Below are 23,172 nucleotides of genomic sequence, written 5' to 3' on the forward strand. Positions count from 1 at the left end.
TGTAACTTCACTTAATGTGACAAAAATGAATCAGACAGACAATAAGGACTTTCTACCAGACCCATCTTGCTTTTCTCTTTCTCCTTTTCCTTCTTTACCCCTACAGATTTCAGCTAAGGGATCAAGTGGTTGTTGAGGACGCTCTGTGTTCCTGTCTCCATTAAGCAGGTACTGGGCCCCTATACTACATGTAACACAGAGTTCAAAATCCAAAGGTTGGAAATTGATGCCAAGGAAGTAAATACAGTTCATTGAGTTACATATGTCTTTCAAAATTCCTGTTATTTCTCCACTGGTAGTGGCCATTCTCTTTTATGAACCAAAGTTATAATCTAGTCCAAATGGCTGAGTACCAAAAATTGGACCAGGCACTTTAGGGTGTAAAAAAAGAGGTAAGATTTTGGTTCCCATCCATCAGGAATTTATGTTCTACCATTTATACATAGCATTAGTGAGCATGACAGTAAAGTGCTAACTTATGTGGAACAGACCTAGAGGATTGTAAAGGATGTAATGATATTGTACTAGTTTCCTATGGCTGCTGTAACAAATTACCACAAACTTGGTAGCTTAAAACAGCACAGCTTTATTATCTCACAGTTCTGGAGTCAGAAGTCCAAAATCACTCTCAGTGGGCTAATGTCAAGGTGTCAGCAGGGCTAGTTATTTCTGGAAGCTCTGAGGATAATCCACTTCCTTGCCTTTTGCAGCTTCCAGAGGCTGCCCACATTTGCTTGGCTCATGGCCCACATCACATTACCTTTTCTCCCTCTACTACCATTGTCACATCACCTTCTCTCCTACTCTGATCCTCCATCTACCTCATGTAAGGACATTGAGTCCACCTGCATAACCCAGGATAATCTCCCCATCTCAATGTCCTTAATTTAACCACATCTGCATAGTTCCTTTTGCCATGTAAGGTAACATTCACAGATTCTGGGGAATCAAAAGTGGACATCTTTGGGGAGGCCATTACTCAGCCTACCACAGATGTGCAGTTGTGGAGTGTACAATTGGGAAGTAACTAGAGAAATTTTAAAAACTTAAAGGAAATGAATGTAAGCCATACCTTGAAGGACAGGTCAGGTGTAATATGCAGAGAAAAGCTAATAAAACCTACCAACAGGAAAAAAACACCATAGTTAGCAAAAGTATACTTCAGAGTCAAGGACCTTACTACTGACCACAAACACAGGTTCGTTACCCAAGGTGAGGAAGGCCAAATCACTGAAACATCAGGCCTGTGATAAGGAAAGAGGTTTATCACGGAAAGGCAACCAGACGAGGAGATGGGAGTTAAAACTCAAATCTAATTCCCAGAAGGGAAAAAGGTAAGAGTTTTTATCTGGGGTTTTAGGTAGGGGAGAGAGAGCATGTGCTGGGTTTTTGGGTAGGGGAGGGGAAGCATGTGACTTTGGCTGGTATCTTCAGCCTGTGTTTTGTCTTGAAGATTGAATCTCTTTTTTCCTTGACAGTCTGGACTTTTCTGGTTGGTTTTCATGCTCAGCCTTCATTTTGCCTTATGAGACTGAATATTTTTCTTTCCTCTTGATGTCTGGACCTTGACTTCCTGGGAAAAACAGCCCCCTCATATGCTAAGGAGGGACAGAAAGACCTGGTTAGGTTTAAACAACAGTTAATTATGTTGAGTATACACAGCTGCAGTCAGCAGAACTTATCTCAAATTTTTTCTCTCTTTTAACTCATTCGTTCTCGATTTTGACCTCAAGGTGCTAACTGTCTTTTGGAGGAGACAAGAGTAGTGCAGATTAAATGGTTAGTAAAAGAACCTAATGGAGAAAGGTATTGTATAGTCTTTTAGACTAAAAGAACTTTTAAGAAAACAAAAGATAACACAAAATGTAGTCATATAGCTCTGAAGAGGTTAGCCCAAAGAAACGATATCCAGATAGAGTTAAACACTGTATATATTCATGCAAAAGGAAAATAAGTCCATTGGATTTCAAGGACCTTGAAATCCAAAAGAAGGAGAGCAAATATAATGCAATAAATACGTCAAAACTGTTTATCCACCTTTCAGTTTTGCTGTTTTCCTTAAATTTTCCTATATCCTTTTTTTCCTAACCAAAAGGGATTAGGTTGGTAGGAATTTCAAGTAAATAAAAACAAACATTAATACGTGAATATTTTCTATTTGTTTTATTGATCAGGATGACTTATATTTAGAATGTACTAGGATTTGATAAAATCTACTCCCAGTTTGACCTACTTCTCTCACAGGATTTGCTTCCCCTCTCACCTTTATCTCTCTCCATCCTTTTCCAAAAATAGAAGAAAGAATGGTGGGGGGCGGGGGGCAAAAGGATTTGAGTGACAAAGATATAGGGACCAGGAGCCACAGAGAAAAGGGATGGAAAAAGGGAACATACACAGGAGAAAGATGTTACCGCCTATGACCTTATGATTCCAGCGGATTAAAGTGTTGAAAATTTGAAAAAAACTCATATAGGGTGATGTGTTTGCAAAATAAAAAGGAAATAAGGGAACTAAAGGTACAAAATCAGAGAAGTTGGGATACTAAAAAAAAAAAGCAGTTTACCATTTTGCCTATGGGTAACCAATCTGAGAAAATAATATTTTATCAAGCAATTTTAACCACTTTCCTCTTCATATATTTACATGAGAAATGTTCTTTCACATTAGCAAAGTGCTAAACCACTTCCACCCAATGCAGCTCTGCTACACTCTCCATCGTAACTTCCTTGGATTACGTAAAAACCATATTTTATACAGATTATTTCACCAACACATTCTCCTAACTTTGCCACCAAAAAGTTTGTAAAATATGTGCAGAGGTCAAAAGCCATGGCTTTTGAGGGTTTTTTAAATAGACTTTTTTAGAACAGTTTTAGGTTCACAGCAGAATTGAAAAGAAGGTACAGAGATTTCCTATATACCTTCTGTCCCCACACATGCATAGCCTCCCCCATTATCAACATCTGCACTGGAGTGGAACATTTGTTACAATTGATGAACCTACAGTGACACATCATTATGACCTAGAGGCCACAGATTGGAGTTCATCTTCATATTGTACATTCTATGGGACTGGACAAATGTATAATAACGTGTATCCACCAGTATAGAATCCTACAGCTAGTGTCGCTGCCCTAAAAATCCTCTGTGCTCTACCTATTCATCCCTCTCTCACCCCTAATCCATGGCAACCACTGATCTTTTTACTCCATAGTTTTACTTTTTCCAGAATGTCATATATTTGGAACCATACAATACATAGCATTTTTAGATTGGCTTCTTTCACCTAGTAATATGCACTTAAGGGTCCTCCATGTCTTTTCATGGCTTGATGGCTTCTTTCTTTTTGGTGCCAAGTCATATTCCACTGTCTGGATATACCAGTTTATTTATCCTGTCACTACTGAAGGACATCTTGGTTGCTTCCAAGTCTTGGCAATTTTGAATAAGAGTGCTATACACGTCAATGTACAGATTTTTGGTCAGACATAAGTTTTCAGCTCCTTTGGGTAAATACCAAGGAGCATGATTTCTAGATCATATGGTAAGAGTATGTTTAGTTTCATAAGAAACCACCAAACTCTCTTCCAAAGTGACTGTACTATTTTGCATCGCTACCAGCAATGAATGAGACTTCCTGTTGCTCCACATCCTCAAAAGCATTTGGTGTAGTCAGTGTTCTGGATTTTGGCCATTCTAATAGGTGTGTAGTCCTATCTCACATTTGCTTTTTTGTATTTTGTATTTCCTGATGACATATTATGTGGAGCATCTCTTCATAGCTTATGTGTCATCTGTATATCTTCTTTGGTGAGATGTCTGTTCAGATCTTTTGCCCGTTTTTAAATCAAGTTGTTTATTTTCTTATTTTTGACTTTTAAACTTCTTTGTATGTTTTGGATAACAGCCCTTTATTAGAAATATCTTTTGCAAATATTTTTTTCCAGTCTCTGGCTTGTCTTCTCATTCTCGAGAGAATTTTAAAAATGGAAACTTGAAGGGAACCTAGGACAGTGTGTCTCCATGAAAAGAGGGCAAGTTCTCAAATCTCCCACAAAGGCACTTGATCAGTTTTGACATTTATTACTGAAGGATGCAGCAGTAGAAATAGCAAAGGATTTGATGTCAAAGGATGTTTCAGTCATAGCTAAGACATTTATTAGCTGTATTAGTCAGGATTTTTTGGTTGCAAGTGAAGAAGTCCAAACCTGCCTAAGTAAAACAAGGAATTTATTGACTCACTGCACTTGAAAATCCAGGAGTTGATCTGGCTTCAGGGACAGCTGTATCCATTTCCTCAAATGAAATCAGGAGTCTTTCCTTCTTTCTCTTTGATTATCCACACAGCTCTCCTCTCTGTTGGCTTCACTCCAGCAGCTCTCAGTGTGGTAGGAAAACAGCTCCAGGTTTCATGGTCCCTACAGCTCCCAAGTGAAGCCAGCTCTCTCCTAGAATTCATGTATTTCAATTTATTTTAAAAAAATAAACTCAGGGGCCGGCCCCATGGCCTAGTGGTTAACTTCGCGTGCTCTGCTGCAGGCGGCCCAGTGTTTCATTGGTTCGAATCCTGGGCACGGACATGGCACTGCTCATCAAACCACACTGAGGCAGCATCCCACATGCCACAACTAGAAGGACCCACAACGAAGAATATACAACTATGTACCTGGGGGCTTTGGGGAGAAAAAGGAAAAAAGTAAAATCTTTTAAAAAAAAAACTCAAATTATTTGGATCACATGCCTGTCTGTACACCAGCCTCTATATCCAGGGGGAAATAGAGGCTCCTGATTGCCAGTGTGGGTCACATGTAACAGAAAGAGGCAGAGCCCTATGATTGATAGTCCTTCTAAGAGTCATAGAAAGGTGCAAGGGTAGTTCCTTAAAAGAAAATCAGAGTCCTGTTACCAAAAGGAGGAAGGAAATTGGCCCAACCAAAGCGACAGATGTCAACTATATCAGTTACAAGATTTTAGTCAAGTCACTTAATCTCTTTGAGCCTCTGTTTTTTTCATCAGTAGAAGACGTAGGGAGATGATAATACCAGACCCATTACTTGACATTTCTTGTGAGAATCAAACGCTTGATAAGACATACGAAAAGGACCTGTGAGCTGTAAAGCACTGTCACAAATAACAGCAGCTGCTAAGTACTTACTATGTGCCAGAAGAAATATTATCATTTCTGTTATCCGTGCCTTGGTTATGTCAAATGACAAAACTAAAACAATTTAGTAATGAGTTTGATGTCCTTTATTCAAGGGGAAAATAGTCTCTGGAATGGGGGAGTCCAGTGCCTCACAAGCATTGTGGGCAAGAGCGAGTTTTATAGGGCGGTAGAAGAGACATAGCAGGGACAGGGTATGACTGGCTAGGAGTTCGGGGATTTCCTTAGAAGGCTGCGGGTCCTGTTTTCTAGGGTGAGGTACACTAGCTACAGCGGAGTTGCAGTATAGTGATTGGCGGATGTTAGGGTTCTTTGACAGGTGTTTCCTGTAAGTGCAGGCTGACTTAGGTTTAGATGTATGATGTGGGCTGGGCCACTGGGGTGGTGTCCATTTTGTGGGTTCCGATATACAAATTAACTTTATCCGTTATATGTATTCACCCACCTTAATTTGGTTTCTAAGATAGGCTTTAGGTTTCTTAAGTAACCTTTCAAGCTTAATTTGGTGTCTTAAGTAGACTTCCCTGGTGAGATGAGAGAGACTAAATGATTTAAATGAATACCTGGGAATTTGGCAATTATATGTTTTGTTACAAACTCACTTCTTTTGTATAAATCATTGTCATACGATAGGGTAGTTTTTTAGGGGTAAATCTCCATGGCTAAGCTGGCAACTAAAGTTCCAGACTTGCGGAGTTAGAAGATCAAGTCTTGAAGTATAGGGACCACCAGCAACACCAGGGCTTTCTTTACCATCAACACCACTTTCAATGTTTTGCTTTTATTGGGGGGTGAGGTGTCTTGTTTTCTATTTCTTCTTTTTAGCCTTATGATGTCTGACATGATATTATTCATGAGTAAATGAATATTCATAGTATTGAGCGGTAACAATTTGAAATATTGTCAGCATTTTTGGACGATTAGTAAAACTAGTGGCAAAAATTTTATTCATTGGAAAACTTTGTCTTAAAATTCTCTTTTCATGTGCTTATATTGGTTCAAAAGACAACGGTTCTTCCACTTTGGGTTTTCACAAAATCCACCTGTTAATCTTAGTGTATAGATATCAAAGTGACCACCAACCATTATTGCTTTATTTTCCTCCTGTGTGATGCAGAAAGTGGGATTTTAATGACTATAGCCAGCATATATTGTTCCAGGACTCAGCTTTTCTTTTAAGATAGATTTATTTAAATTAGCTAGGACATATTAATCATGCTTCATTCAAAATTGCTAAAAGTAATACATGCATTAGCTTTCCAAAATAGCCCTATTTCTTATTTAAAGTGTGCTCTTCAAAGTGTTTCTGTTGCTAACTATAACTAATTTCCAGAGATTCTCCAGACCAGCTGGTGAGAAGATATATAATAATTCAATTTTTTGGTAATGTGGTGAGGCCAATAATACAGTCTCCAGTTCCTTTTTTAATTTAAAAATTCCAGTGGATCAAGTTATTTTTAAATTGTTGTCCTAGGGGCCAGCCCAGTGGCGCAGCGGTTATGTTCACACGTTCCGATTCTTGGCGGCCCGTGGTTCGCCGGTTCACATCCCGGTTGCAGATATGGCACGGCTTGGCAAAAGCCATGCTGTGGTAGGCGTCCCAGTATAAAATAGAGGAAGATGGGCAGGGATGTTAGCTCAGGGCCAGTCTTCCTCAGCAAAAAGAGGAGGATTGGCAGTAGTTAGCTCAGGGCTAATCTTCCTCAAAAAAAAAAATTGTTGTCCTAGTCTTTGACTTTCCTGTAAATTTCTTGTCAAAACCTTTTGAATTATTTTATGAAAGTGCTATCTTTAAAGTTAATTATTCACTTACCTTCATCTTAAAGTATTTTTTCTAAACTGCTCATTTAATTTACTAAATGAAAGAGCACATTTAAAAGCTTTTTTTATTAACAGGTAAAGATTTCAATGTGTCATTTTTCCTTTTAAGTTTTCAGGAAGTCTCTATTATGTCTTCCCAGAGGAAAAAATAGACTCTAATTTACTTAATGAGATAAATATAATCTGTCTATATTTCAACATAAACCTAGTAGAACTAATTCCTTAGTGACTAGGCAGGATTCTGCCAGTCTTTGTTGCCCTCAGACCCATTCCTCACCTTTCCCCTTTCTGCTCTGTATTACAAGGGCCTGTGTTCCCCCGTCCCTGTGTCAGCTGGCTCCCAGTTGGGTTTGGCCAATTCAGGGCACTTGTGGAGACTGCAGGCTGGGCAATTGGGAGACTGAAAGGAGAGAGTAAAGGAGAAATCAGGGTCTTTGTCCCTCCTTCCTCTCTGCCTCAGGAGGCAACTAGAGCAGTGACTGGCTCTGTGTCTGGCGCTAGCTCCCCACTGGAGAGTCCCACCATGATTCCAGCTTTGCTGGTATGTCAGTCAACAGTCAGGGTCCAGTCAGGAAAGAGAACCCACACAATAATGTGAATAGGGAAAGTTTAAAATAAAGAATTATTCACTATAACAGACATTGGGATAATACAGGATTTAGTCAGTAAGAAATAAAGAGAAAACTAAAGAATACAAGCTCAGCAAATATAAAGAGCAGTCACAACCCCAAGGCTCAGATACAGCGTCTGAGTACGATCCTCCCCAGCCCCAGCAAGATGAAGGTCGAGATCTTGTTGGAGACAGAATAGCCTTGGCTCACCAGATGGTAGAGACATTTGCTGCAGTGCCACCCCAGCAGAACTTGCTGAGGTACTGAAGAAGCCAGCTACAGGGAGAAGCCTCACCTTGTAACTCACTGCAAAGCCACTCTAGGGGATGCTGGGGAAAGTGCCTACAGGAGATACTGTGTGCTACTGGCTAGGGGATACTGCAGAAGCTGCATGCACTGCCGGAGCTGGACGCTGCAGAGACCGTGCATGCTGCAGGAGCTGGGCATTGCAGAAGCAGCACATCCTTAGCCACACTGGTGAAAGAAAAACAGAGAGTCAGGGAGAGGAACAAACAAAACAAAACTTTCTTCCTGCAGTGTCTCACCAGCACCTTCTACTGACAAAGTTGATCATGCCAACTGATGAAGGAGAAATACTTGGAGAAATATTTACAGGGCCTATATTAGTTTGCTATTGATGCGTAATATAGTACCACCAACCCAGTAACTTAAACAACACAGATTTATTATCTCATAGCTTCTGTGAGTTAGGAGTCTGGCACATTTTGTCTGGGTCCTCTGCCCAGAGCCTCACAAGGCTGAACTCAAGATATCAGCTGGTTGCATGCTCATCTGGAGGCTCAAGGAGGAAATGATCCACTTCCAAGCTCTTTCAGGTGGCTGGCAGAATTCAATTCCTTGCAGATGTAGGAGTGACGGCCCAGTTTTCTTGTTGGCTGTCAACTGGGGACCACTCTCAACAACTAGAGGCTGCTCTTGACATCTGGCTTCCTCCATAGGCCTTCTTTTTTTTTTTAAGAAATTATTTTTTTTAGGAAGATTAGCCCTGAGCTAACATCTGCTGCCAATCCTCTTTTTTTCTGAGGAAGATTGGCCCTGAGCTAACATCTGTGTCCATCTTCCTCTACTCTATATGTGACACGCCTGCCACAGCATGGCTTAACAAGCGGTGTGTAGGTCCGCACCTGGGATCCAGACCGGCGTACCCCGGGCCACCGAAGCAGAATGTGTGAACTTAACCGCTGCACCACCAGGCCGGCCCCCCTGCATAGGCCTTCTTAAACTTTGAATCTCTTCTCTCAGGAAGAGTCCAGTCCCTTTTAAGGGATCACCTGATTGGGCCAGGCCCACCAGGAAAAATCACCCTTTTGATTAACTCAGAGTCACTTGCTGTGGAACTTCAATTACATTTGCAAAAGTCCTTCACCTTTATCATCTGATGCAATCTAATCATGGGAGAAAAATCCATCATATTCACAGTCCCACCCACATTAAGAGGAAGCAATTACATAGGACATGTACACCAGGGAGGTGGGAATCTTGAGGGCCATCCCAAAATTTTGCCTACAGGCAATGAAGAGTGGATTTGGAGTAGAGAGGCAATAAATTGACAACTGGAACACCAGGTAACCCCAACCCCTGGGTTCCAGAAACACCACCTCCTCTCCATCCGAGGGGAAAGTGGCTGCCTACCCTTGCTAATCTCTGGATTGCCTCGCCGTCCCCTGTTATTTTTCGGTTCTTCTATCACCTATATTTTACAATACCCTGTACCAAATTCTTTGTTTGAAATACTCAGAATAATTTCTCTTTTTCTAGTTATACCCTTATTAAGACAAAGTTTTTCTGGTATCTTTTCACCCAGGCAACTTTGGGTAAAACCATAAAAGTGGCAAAGTTTATACAAGTAACTGAGGTCTGGACTATCTGCGTGTGCAATTTCCTTGTGTCCTCTCACCCTGCTCATACGCAGTCCAGATACAGCACTTCTGTATTACAGTGGGTTGCTGTTAGGCCCATCTGACCTTATGACTTGGCGGCTCTTACAGAATCCAGCTCATAGTGGTCGGTTCTGTCCACAAGGATACATGGTTGCATAATCACATGCTCTGTTTCTGTCAAGGCCCAGTAGCACACTAGGAGCTGATTTTCAAAAGGTCTATAGGTTTTATGTAAATGATGGGCCTTGTTCCAGAACCTAGTCTATGTGGGGCTTGCCATAAACTGCACCGCTAATCCCTCCAACATCATAGGGTCTTCCAGATCTTAAGTTCCAACCAACAGTGCTGCTTGCACCTTGGGCTCTAGGAAGTCTTCCATGTTACTCAGTAAGCAGGTTAGAATGTGGAATATGCTGCCTCCAGAACCCAAAGAAGTCTACCAGGTGTTGGGCTTCCTTCTTCGTGGTGGAAGGTACAGTCACACTAGTTTGTCCTTTACTTTAGAGGGGATATCCTGGCACACTCAGACCACTGGACCTCTAAATCTTCACTGATGTCGCGGGCCACTGAATCTTCATCAGGTTCATCTCCCACCCACTGGAGAACAGGTATCTTTCCAAGGCCAACCGCATACTTGTGACTTCTTGCTTACCCAGCCTAATGAAGCCATAAATATAATAGACCAATGTGATAGTCTGCATCTCCAGGGGGTCCAGGTCCATTTGTACTATATTGTGTCAGAGGATGGAAAGTTAACATAGCCCTAGGACAAGAACATAAATGTATACTGCTGTGTCCAGCTGTGCGCAAACTGCTTCTTATTCTCCTTTCTTACCAGGGTGGGAAAAAAATGCATTCATCATATCAACAGTCTGTATCTGAGATCATATTAATCTTCTCTAGCAGGGATACATCTGACGTAACAGACTTCAACCCATGGGCCCTGGATCTGAAAACTGACTCAGATACAGAAACTGGGCAAGGAATCATGACTTTCTATTTGGCTGGCTGCTCTCAGCCTCCTAATCATCCTTGATTTTTTCTTCTACAGATTGAGCAATACTCAAAACTCTTTATTGGTCATCCATTCACCTTGCCCCTAGACACACAATCTCTTAGCCATCTCCATAGCTCTCTCTGTGTCAGACTCCCTGAGGACCGCTCTACCCTTTCTGCTTATTATGATAACTGCGTCTGCTTTGCTTCTGTTGCTTAGGTGCTACCACCTGGCCTCTGTATCTTTAGGACCCTATCATCCCCATAGCTATCAGGGAGCTCAGTCTTGTAACAAACAGCATAGCTTACTTCTGTAGCCCTGGCCTACAGAAGATAGTCACCACTGAGTTTCTCAGTGATTCTGGTGCCCCTGTATCAGCACATTCCTCATCACTTTAGTAAGTGGAGTATCGTCTCAATTCTTCAGGTTTTTCGGACTTCAGGTGGGTTTTTCGGACTTCAGGTGGGTTTTTCGGACTTACATATCTACTCCACAATGCACGTATCTCTGTGCCTTTTAATCCTTTACTGTTTTCCAAAGCAGTCTGAATTTTCTACTTCACTTTTTCAAAGCTTCCTCAAAACCATCCATGCAGCAAGTTAACACTATTTCCCAGGGTGTTAAACCCTAGGTTAGAGAAGAATGCGTCTATATCTGTAAATTCTTCTTTATCCAATGTTACATCTCACCCCCATTAATCCAGCATCCTTAGGGTCAAGTCCCATATATACCCTCTGAGCTCCTGCCAGTACAGGAGCTATGGCTAAATCCTGGGGCTCCACTAGCATATGGTCCATTTCCTCCCCTAGCAGCTAAACAAAGTGCTAGGTTATATTGTTTTGACCATAGTAATTAGTCTGGTACCAGCAGGGGAGATGGGGGTTGATTATGGGGAGTGGGTACCGATTGTCTTACAAGGTAAGGACCTCTATCATCTTCAAGGGGAGGAGGATCACTGGCATTTAACGGGAAGGAAAGGGCTACTTCTTCAAGCCCAGAAGATCCAGGGGAATCCAAGGATGAAGATTTTCAAGTTCATCAACCCAGATGAGATACCCCCATCTCCAGTTTCAGGGTCCCACTCCTTCCTATTCAAGACCCTAACCTTGATGTAACAGACTTGGTGTGGCTGAGAAGTCACTCTTCTATGGAGTTTTGCTACTATTGTAAACTCCTGAGCCTGATCTTCAACTTTTGCAGCCATCGGCTACAGGATTTGAAAGTCTACTTATATGCTGCCAAGAAGGCCCTCGGCTTTCACATTCATCTTGAATTGGAGGTTAATTGCCCTCCATATTGCATTATTTTTTCTCCAATGCTTCAATAGTATACAGCAAGAGCCATTTAATTCCAGAGTCCTTATAATTACTACTTCCCCTAAACATCTCAAAGACCTGAGTTATTACACCCTGCAGTGCACTTTTTCCGCTAGAGCCCTATCCCAGTTCACCATCAGTGAAAATTGTAACCATTGCACAGCTGCAGCATGCCAGGCACTATCAATACTCCACCTACTATGGGTGATGGGATCCATTGCTAGCCAGCCAGTGAGCTGTCAGTGCTAGGACAGCATGGGCACCAACTTTCCTAGAAGGGATTCCTCAGGAAACAGATTCTGAGGCAGAGATTTGCATGTAAGAGGCTTATGGGAAGGTTCTTTCAGGAACGATAACTGTAAGGAAGTGAAGGAGGTAGGATTGGGAAGAAGGAGATGAGTTGAACTGCTTAGAAGTTGCATCAGTGGTGTTAGTTGATCTGTGGGGAGCTCTGGAGGTACAAATGACCCTTCAAGTTGTCTTAAATAGAGGCAAGGGGCCAAGTCTTTGTACACCTTCAGCAATTAATCATTGGATACAGGCATCCCCTGGGAAGAGGTGTAAACTTACGCAAGTCAATGCCCTTCAGCAAGGAGCTCAGCTGTGTGAGCCATCAGCGGCAGCATATCCAGCTTGTGGGAGAATTAGCACCTCTGTCCTGAAGGAGGAATCTGGGCAGCAAACCACAACATCTACTATAATTAGTTTCTGCTAACACCAGACAGATTTACAAGCCAAGAGAAAAAGAGATGTATTGAAGCCATCCAAAAGAGATGAGACAACTATCACATTCTTGAAGGGGTTTGCTTCTAAGACAGGAATCCTGGGGAAATGATGGGTTAATGATGAAAGAATACTTTTGACATTTATAAAGAAGAAAACTGAGACCATTTATAACTTCCTTGACATCCATGATCACGCCTTTCTCTGAGACTCTTCCTACCTATCTGATCACTCCCAGTTCCCTTCACTGACTCCTTTTCTGCCGTCTTCTGCCTCCCCACACCCCTAAAGGTGTGGCCTGTGTTTCCTCTTCAGCCCTCTTTTCACTCTGTACTTTATTCCTTGCCTATTTCATTTTATCCCTTAGATGTGAATGATACCCAGATCTACACTGCCAGTTCTCACCTCACTTCTGAGCTCCAGAATCTAATTTCCTGCTACCTGCTGGCCATCCCTTCCATCCCACCTCAAATGCAGCACGTTCAAAACCAAATTCCTTAATATAACATTCAAAGGCCATCACAATCTGGCCCCTATCTAATTGAGATATTCCTCCTCTACATTCACTGACATTCTGCCTTTTCTGCTGGTTATTTTCTAGATACGTGTGCTTTTTTGTGTCTTTGTATCTTTACACATACTGTTCCTTCTGCCTGGGATGCCCTATTTATCCTTTTCCATTTATCAGAATTCAATGCATTGTCCAAATCCCAAGTTTCATATTACCTTATTTAAGAAGTCTTTCTTAATACCACCATCAGAATTAATCTCTTCACTTTGTTTATACCTCCAATAAAGCAGTTACCATAGTCGACCCTGTATTCTAGTTACTAAATTTGTATCTGTCTCTCTCACTAGGTTGTGAACTCTCTCAGGACTTGCAGGTCAAGTTGTTTCACTCATCTTTAGACATTCATTACCTAGCTCAGTCTGCTACTCATGGTAGGATTTATATTAGTTAGGGTACATCTTTTGCAGCTGTAACAAGGAATAAGGTAATAGTGGCTCAAACAAGATAGAAGTCTATCTCTCTCACACAGGGACACAGGCTCCTTGTAGCTTGTAGCTCTGTCATCACTTGAATGTTGGCCTCATCTATATGTCCCAGAGAGCCCCACCATGTCCACATATCAGGCAGCAGAATGGAGAAGAAGGGTTGGAGAGAAGGGACACACCCTCTCCATGCCATGATCTGGAATCGTGTAGACACTTCCACTCACATCCCATTGGACAGAATTCAGCCATGTGGCACACTTAGATGTGGGAGAGGCTGGGAGATGGAGCCTTTCACCGAACAGCCACGTACACAGGTGAAACATTGGGAAGATGGAGAGAATGGATGTTGGAAAGCAACTAGCAGTTTTGCCACAGAATCAATGGATGCCTGCTTTTAAAAATAACAAACACATTCACTTCACTCACAGAAGCATGTAGCAGATTGGGAAAGAGGAAAGGCAGAAAAGAAAAGAGGAGGGACGACTGCAACAAGATACTTGCTGAGTGGGAAAGAGAAGAGAGAATGAGAGGGCATCCGTGTGCCCTCCTCCTCAGTCGGCCTTACCACTAGATGCCCCTGGCTGGCTGGGGTCCAGTTCTCTCTCAATAAGATGGCCTTTCCTCTCTCAGCAAGGACTTCTTCAAAGTCACTTGGGCCTCACAATGGGATTCGCATTTCTGATTTGTGTCAGAAATAAGAAACAACTCAGGATGGTCACAGCCAATGATGATTCCAAGTAATTAGGTACCTCACCTATTAAGAGCTCTTTCTCCTTCAAATACTGTTTACCCCAAACTTTCTAGAATAGCTGTGTTTTCCCTTCTATTTAAGGGAGGAAGAGGACAGGGAATGGGAAGATAGACCCACAGGAAAGACTTGAGGAGAAATTTCCAGTCCTCTGCTTATACCGTATTCTCTGTATTAACCAAATTTTAAGGGCTTGATTTATTAGTGGGACTAGGGTTTGTCCAATGTCCTTTCCATAATTTATTTATTCTCTCTCTCTCTCTCTCTTTCTCCCTCCCTCCACCTCTATTGTGCTATAAATAACTCAGTAGCCCTAATTGTTATAAAAGTCATACATATTTCTTAAAAGGAGGCATATCCCAAAACTCAAAACAACTCAAATATCCACCAAGAAGAGAACAGATAAACAAACTGGAGTTCACACAATGGCATAGTATGCAACATAACAAGGATCAAATTACTGGTGCACACAACGTGGGAAAATCTCAAATTCATTATGCTAAACAAAGAAGACAGACACAAAAGAGTACATTTTGTATGATTCCATTTACACTGGAAAAACTAATAATAAATAAATATATAAAACTAATAATATATATAATAAATATATAAATATATAAATAAATATATAAAACTAACAAATATAAAAACTAATAATAAATAAATAAATAATAGAACTGGCAAAACTAATCTATAGTGATGGAAAGCAAAAATGTGGTTCCCTGGGCCTGAAGGGAAGGGGGTTGACTAATTAGAGGCATAAGGAAATTTTTTGGCTTTATTTTATTTTTATTTTTCATTGTGGTAAAATACACATAACATAAAATTTACCATTTAAATCGTTTTTAATGTACAGATTTGTGGCATTAAGTACATTCACATTGTTGTGCAACCATCTCTACCTTCCATCTTCAGAATGTTTTCATCTTCCCCAACTGAAACTCTGTACCTATTAAACACTAACATCCCCCCTCTCCTTAACCCAATAACTACCATTCTCCTTTCTATCTCCATGAATTTGGCTACTCCAGGTACCTCATGTAAAGGAATCACACAAAATTTGTTCATTTGTGACTGGCTTATTTCACTTAGCATAATGTCTTCAAAGTCCATTCATGCTGTAACATGTGTCAGAATTTCCTTCCTTTTTAAGGCTGAATAACATGCCATTGCATGTATATCCCACATTTTGTTTATCCATTCATCCATCAATAGACATGTGTTGCTTCCACCTTTTGGCTATTGTGAATAATGCTACTATGAACATGGGTGTACAAATATTCGTTCAAGTCCCTGCTTTCACTTCTTTTTGGTGTGTATTTAGAAGTGGAATAGCTGGATCGTATGGTAATTCTATGTTTAATTTTTGAGGAATTGTCACAGCATTTTCCACAACAGCTGCACCATTTTTTTTTTTAAAGATTTTATTTTTTCCTTTTTCTCCCCAAAGCCCCCCAGTACGTAGTTGTGTATTCTTCATTGTGGGTTCTTCTAGTTGTGGCATGTGGGACGCTGCCTCAGCGTGGTCTGATGAGCAGTGCCATGTCCGCGCCCAGGATTCGAACTAACGAAACACTGGGCCGCCTGCAGCGGAGGGCGCAAACTTAACCACTCGGCCACGGGGCCAGCCCCTGCAGCTGCACCATTTTACATTCTCACCAGCAATGCACAAGGGCTCCAATTTCTCCACATCCTTGCCAACACTTGTTATTTTCTGGGGTTTTTGTGTTTGTGTGTGTGTGTGTGTGTGTGTGTTCATTGCGGTAACGTTGGCTTATAACATTACATAAATTTCAGGTGTACATAGTAATATATTTCAATTTCTGTGTAGATTACATCATGTTCACCACCCAAAGACTAATTACAATCCATCGCCACACTTATGTGCCTAATCACCCCTTTCACCCTCCTGCCTCCCCCTTCCCCTTGGTAGCCACTAATATAATCTCTGTTTCTATGTGTTTGTTTGTCATTGGTTTTTTTTTTAATAATAGACATCCTAACGGATGTGAAGTGTTATCTCATTGTGTTTTTGACTTGCATTTTCCTAATGATTAATGATGTTCAGCATATTTTCATTTGCTTATTGGATATTTGTGTATCTCCTTCGGAGAAATGCTTATTCAAGTCTTTTGTGCATTTTTCAATTGGGTTGTTTGTTTTTTTATTGTTGAGTTGTAGGAGTTCTTTATATATTCTGGATATCAATCCCTTATCAGATGTATGATTTGCAAATATTTTCTGCCTTACCATGGGTTGCTTTTTCACTTTGTTGACAGTGTCATTTGATGCACACAAGTTTTAAATTTTGATGAAGTAGAACTTAGCTATTTTTTCTTCTGTTGCCTGTGCTTTTTGTACCATATCCAAAAAGTCTGCCAAATCCAGTACAATGAAACTTTTCCCCTATGTTTTTATCTATGAGTTTCATAATTTTAGCTCTTACATTTAGGTCTTTGATCCGTATTGACTTGTTTTTTGTATATGGTGTAAGGTAAGGGTCCAACTTCATTTTTTTGCATTTTTTTGATCCAGTTTTCCTAACACCACTTATTAACAAGACTGCCCTTTCTCCATTGAATGGTCTTGATACCCTTGTTGAAAATCATTTGACCATATAAGTGAGGGTTTATTTCTGGGCTCTCTATTCTATTCCTTTGGTCTGAATGTCTGTCTTCATGCCAGAACCACACTGTTTTGATTACCCTAGGTTTGTAGCAAGTTTCGAAATTGGGAATTGTGAGACCTCCAACTTTGTTCTTCTTTTTCAAGATTGTTTTGCCTATTCAAGGTCTCTTGGGATTCCACATGAATTTTAGGATGGATCTTTCTATTTCTGCAAAAGATGTTGAGATTTTGATAGGGATCATATTGAATCCATAGATCACTTTATGTAGTGTTAACATCTTAAACAAGGAAATTTTCTGATGATGGAAAAGTTCTATATCTTGATTGTGATGATACTCACGAGTATATACCTTGTTTCAAAATTCATAGTGCTGTATACTTAAAATGAATATGTTTTATTGCATGTAAATTACACCTCAATAAATTGATTAAAAACTTTTAAAAGATACCCATAGACTGGGTGCTGGAGAAATCTGTGCCAATGGACACAAGCGAAAAAAAAGAAAAACAAAAGCCCCAAGAAAAGCCTTTTCTCTCTAGACAAAGCACCCAGAAAGGAGCAGCCTAACAAGACAGAAAACTGAACAGTAACCTTGGGCCACAGGCCTTTAGGCCTCTTCCTACAGAACCAACATAATTTACATCCTCCCTTGATTTTTTGGATATTGTATTCTCTGACCTTCTTCTGTCTTTTCAACTACCTCTTCTAAGCCTGTCCTAAGCCTTATTGTCTTCTCCTAATTGTCGGTAGGCTTCAGCCTCACTCAAATGAAAGTAATGACATAGTACCCCAAATGTGACTATCCAACCATCTACATCCTACATCCAAACCTACGAGCAGGCTCTGAATTATTCCTGCATCTTCAGGCCTCACATTTGCTCATGCAGCTCGCTCAACCTGAAATACACTTCTCCATCCATCAAAATCCTTCTTAACTTTCAAGTCCCAGCTGAAGGGCTCCGTTAAGCTTTCCCAAATCTCCCAGTCAGAATAACTGCTCCTTCCTCTGTTCTGTGCTTGTTTCATTCTATCCCCTGTACTAGATGCCAAAGTCCTTTGGCCTAGGAATTGAGTTTGTTTATTTTACATGTATCACCTGCCAGTGCCCTAGATAAATTTGACAGATGAATGAATGAATAATTTGGTCTTCAAATTATAGGATACTCCTAGAATTTTATAGGACTCTTATAACTTCATAAAGCTCTTATAGCTTTATAGAAAACAGATTAAACATGAGAGAAAGGTGTGGTCCATAAATATATGTATGGGGCCATGGGGGTGTGTGAAGCCCAAATGTAGATATATTAGGTGTAGATCTCAAGGTATGTTCTTGGAAGGAAACCTAGAGATGCTCGTGGAGATATGTTGAGCAGTTATGTTGGTGGGGGTGGTGGAGGAACATACGCAAATAAAAGAAAAGATTAGGAATGGTTTATATATGAGGAGATTGAGGGGGAGATGTGGGACAATGAGAAAGAATGACTATACCTGTGGGCAGTCCTGGCCTTTTGAATAAGCAGGGGTTTTCATTCCCATCCCTACTCCACCTTAACTAACACATACTTTAGCTATTTTTATCTCATTATTGTTTCATTCCTTTGCTTCTTGAAGATTTCTTCATAAAATGAAAATACCCCTGGGAAGCATTCAGCTCCCATCAATTAACAATTTAGTTACCAATTAAGCCAGTATGTAAAAGCCAAATCTTAAAGAAAATAGGGTGTGGTGGTCAGTTTTATATATCAGCTTGGCTAGACTATAGTTCCCAGTTATTCAATCTGTCCTGAAGGAAGGAAGGGCATCAAAGAAGTGGGGTGTACAGAGTGGTTATATACCCTCAAAGAGGATGTTTCACATATGATTGAAAAGTCCCTTTTATGATAGTCACGAGACTGCTCTGTCAGCACAGCAATTGATGGACACAGCAGGGTGGCAGGTCTGTTTTCTCAAGCTGGGTGGTCACAGGTGAGCGCAGCAATCAGTTCCTAGCCTAGGGAAAGATGCCTATCCTTAAGGAAATGCCAATGTAGGGGGAAATTGTACCTTTATCTTAAGGGCGTTTGTTCTTGCCATGGGAAATGCTTAAAGCTGATACACAATGCATGCTCGATAGCCTTGTCAGGCCCTTTTGGAAAAACAAAGTCATGCCAAATTAGGTTCACACCAAATGGCTTCCTCATGTACTCCAATATATCCTGTTGCTTGCCATTTCTATTTGTCAAATCAAACACTAATTTAGGTGTTACAGTGAAGGTATTTTGTAGATGTGAATTAAATCCATAATCATTGACCCGAAGTAAGAGAGATTATCCTAGATAATCTGGGTGGGCCTCATTCAATCAGTTAAAAGGTTTTAAGAGCAGAACTAAAGACCCTCTGAAGAAAAAGAAATTTCTGTGTGGATAACAGCTTTGGCTGGTGCCCAAGAGTCCCAGTCTGCCCTTCCTGATGGCCTACTCTATCAGTGTGCCTTGCCAGCCACCACAATAGTGTAAGCCAATTCCCTGCAATAAATCTCTTATTATATATCTCTTCTTGGATCTGTTTCTCTGGTTGAACCCTGACTGAGGGTTGGCCTGGGAGAGGCTTGTGCACTGAGGAGTAAAGGAAGAGGAGCAGGCAGCAAACGGGGTGCTGACAGAGGAGATGATTTGACAGTTCTGCCCAAGGCAGGCTCTATTTGGGAAAATAAAAAGTAAGGCCAGAAAAGACAGGAGCCAGAGCACACTGAGAGTTCAGAGTAAAGAAAGGTTGAAAAGATGGGGAGATTGCACCGCATTCTCACTCTTCTTCAGCAGCTTTAGTTACTGGCTGCAGTGGGAAGGAGAGGGCGTATGGACTTTCTAATGGAACCTGGTATCTGCAGATTTTGTGAAAGTTATTCCTTAGAACAGCACAAGCTCACTTTGGCTTCTTTGTGCATTTCTCTTTTTTTGTGTAACCAGAGAGCCAAATGCATACCTTTGTGGTTAATACTTCCAGACTCATCTACAAAGTTAAAGGCATCTGGGAAAAAAAGAACAGAGAGGGAATTGGGTTCTTTCTATATCCAAAGTATTTTCCCCAAATACCATGAATAACTCTGGCAAATTTTCCAGAAACTAGTAGGTATTCTAAACTAAGTATGTATTTGAATAACTCAACATCAAGAATATAATTTAAAGTAGGAAAAACAGGATGTGTGGATAAATACACACTTACATAAGCAAGTTAGTAAAAAAGATGGCAATGTATATGAACTTTGAAAGAAATAAGAAAATGACCCTTGACTATGGTACAGCCTTCAAGGAACTCTAAGAAGGCAACTACATGGGCGTGATAAAAAACCAGGAATAAGTGAAAAGTTAGAGACCAAAACTGGACAGGCTTAAAACTGTACCAAAAATTAAAGGAGTCAGCAATTGGATGAGAAATATAAAAAAATAAGCTAGTAGGCTAGAATTTTTCACATAGAAATTACATGAAAAAGAAGTAAGTTGAAATAAATTAGAAAATCGTTGTAGTAAAAGTTTCTTCTGAAGGAAACAAACTGCTGATACACACAACAATACAGATGAATCTTAAAAAGATTACGCTGAGTGAAAGAAGCCTACGCTGAAGAGTGTATCCTGTGTGATTCCTTTTACACAGAGTTCTGAAACAGGAAAGACTGATCTATGGTGGAAACTAATCAAAACAGTGGTTAGTTCTAGGGGGTAAGGAAAGGGATTGACTGACTAGAATGAGCAAAAAGAAACTTCCTAGGGCAATTATTAGTCATCAGGAAAAAAGAAATTAAATGCAAGTTAGAACTATGATGAATCACTCCAACGAAAACTATGCCCAAGGGACCAGCCCATGGCTGAGTGGTTAAGTTCATGCGCTCCGCTTTGGTGGCCCAGGATTTCACTGGTTTGGATCCTGGGCACGGACATGGCATCGCTCATCAGGCCATGCTCAGGCAGCATCCCACATAGCACAACCAGAGGCACTCACACCTAGATAATACAACTATGTGCTGGGGGGGGGGGGGGGGGGGACTTGTGGGGAAGAAGAAGAAAAAAAAAAAGGAAGAAGAAGATTGGCAACAGTTGTTAGCTCACATGTCAATCTTTAAAAAAAAAAAAAAGTATGCCCAAGAATAGGCATATAAATCAATGGAATAGAACTGAAAGTACAGAAATAAAACCATACATTTGTGGTCAATTACTTTTCCACAAAAGGACCAACACAATTCAATAGGAAAATAATAGCCTTTTTAACAAGTGATCCTGGGACATGTGGATATCCACATGCAAAAGAATCTGTTTGGACCCTTACCTCACACCATATACAAAAATTAAATCAAAGCAGGTTATAGACCTATACGTAAGAGCTAAAGCAATAAAACTCTTAGAAGGAAATACAGGTATAAATATTCTATGACTTTGGATTAGGCAGTGATTTCTTAGATACGACACCAAAACCACAAGCAAATAAAGAAAAATAGATAAATTGGAATTCAACAAAATTAAATGAAAAAGACGGACAATACCAAGTGTTGGTGAGAATAACAAGTGATGCTTCATACTTTCCTAATGGAGGTATAAAATGGCATAAGCACTTTGTATAACTGGCAGTTTCTTACCAAGTTAAAGATATATCTATCCCAGCAATTCCACTCCTAGGTATTACCTAAGAGAAATGATGGATAACTATGAAGATTCTCATGAAATTCTTTTTGTGGAGAATGTTGTTGACTCAGTAGCCCCAGTGCAAGGACGTTCCTCAGCAAGATGACAGCAAGGAAGTTCTGGTGCTGCCTATTTGGGGGCAGAGTTAAAGCTAAGGGTCCCTCTTTGGAAATCTTTAACTATCCAGCTACCAAGAATCATTAATAAACCTCTACAAAAAGACAAAGTGATATTTACTGAGTACTAGGATATGACAGGCACTGTGTTACGTGGTTAATCTCATTTAGGCCTCACCAGAACCCTAGAAGTGAATATAACGATAATATTGCCTTCATTTTCCAAATAAAGTAACTAAAGTTCAGAGAAGTTAGCAGCTTGCCCTTGGTCACCTATGTAAATACGTGCTTGTACATGCCATGGTTAAAAGAAGTAAATCTGTTTATCTTTGGGTTTCCAGTGTCTAGCACGTATTGATTGTATAAATGAATGAATGAACAAACTAACAAATGATGGAAACACTTGACTGTCTGACCTCAGAGAACACATGAGAATCTCTATTCTACACTAACTCCAACTAACAGCTCTATTTCTAAGACACAATTTTATAATTCAAGGTTTTGTTTTGTTTTACATATAGATGCTATAAAGCTTTAGCTTTGACCAGCCAGTGAAATTTTTTTTTCAAAATTCTGAAAGGCTAGCAGGGTCCCTAAAATTAACTTACTGGAAATAAAACAAAAAATTATGTAGTAATTACTTAAAGAAGTCAGTAGTAATTACTGTCCTACTCTATCAGGTGGGTAAATGCACATGTTGGTAGCAGAGGCACTTACAATACCCATATTAGTTAAAATAAATAATACTAGCTGCTGTAACAGATGCACCCTGGAATCTCCCAGTCTTAACCAAATAAAAGTTTATTTCTCCTTCACCATATAGTTCTGTGGAGGTCAGTAGGTAGTGGGGGCTCTGCTCCACATAGTCATTCACGGACCCAGACTCTTTCATCGTAGTCTGTGCCTTCCTCTAGATACTCAGAGTTCTCTCTATTTACCCTAGAGACTGGGAAAGTGAGGATTACTTGAACTTTTTATGGGGTGGGCATGGAACTGGCACATATCACTTTTATTATGTTTTATTAGCCAGAACTCAGACAGAAGGCCCCAACTAACTGCAAGCTATATGCCCCAAGGAAGAAGAGGACAAGGATATTGACATGGATGCTGACAAGAATGAGCAGTCTGTGGAGAAACACCCCAAACTGGGGGGAGAAAACTTTTGAAACGCAACAAAAAGGGATGTTAAGCCTACTATGACATCTAGAATATGATATGGCTGTTTAAAACAGATAACTATTTATATAATGAAAATATCAAATAAAATTAAATTATAAAGAAGAAGAAAATAGGTATAAATGGATCACAACCAGGTAAAAATATATGTATATTTATTGTTAATAATCAAAAGAATCAGAATTCTTTTATATCTAAAGTTTAGTGCAAAGAAAGAAAAAAAAAAAGGAGTAAAGGAAGGTAAACTGACTCCATAATTGTGCTTAATCTGCCCAGAAGTTGGGCTAAATGGAGATAACAGGGGTCAATGGTCCCTGTTCTG

General features: G+C 40.3%; 1 long non-coding RNA gene across 1 annotated transcript in view; it reads right to left on the reverse strand.

The window, feature by feature from the left end:
- Window positions 1-7,262: 7,262 nt before the first annotated feature.
- The window catches only part of LOC139076777 (uncharacterized), a 30,311-nt gene continuing 14,401 nt past the window's right edge, over window positions 7,263-23,172 (reverse strand). The window contains exons 2-3 of the long non-coding RNA XR_011528714.1: window positions 7,892-8,070; window positions 7,263-7,385 (exon numbers count right to left, since the gene is read on the reverse strand). This is a non-coding gene — a long non-coding RNA (uncharacterized lncRNA). The remainder of the gene's footprint in view (window positions 7,386-7,891; window positions 8,071-23,172) is intronic.

Source organism: Equus przewalskii, chromosome 1 (assembly GCF_037783145.1).
Source record: "Equus przewalskii isolate Varuska chromosome 1, EquPr2, whole genome shotgun sequence".
In the NCBI taxonomy this organism is placed as follows: Eukaryota; Metazoa; Chordata; class Mammalia; order Perissodactyla; family Equidae; genus Equus; species Equus przewalskii.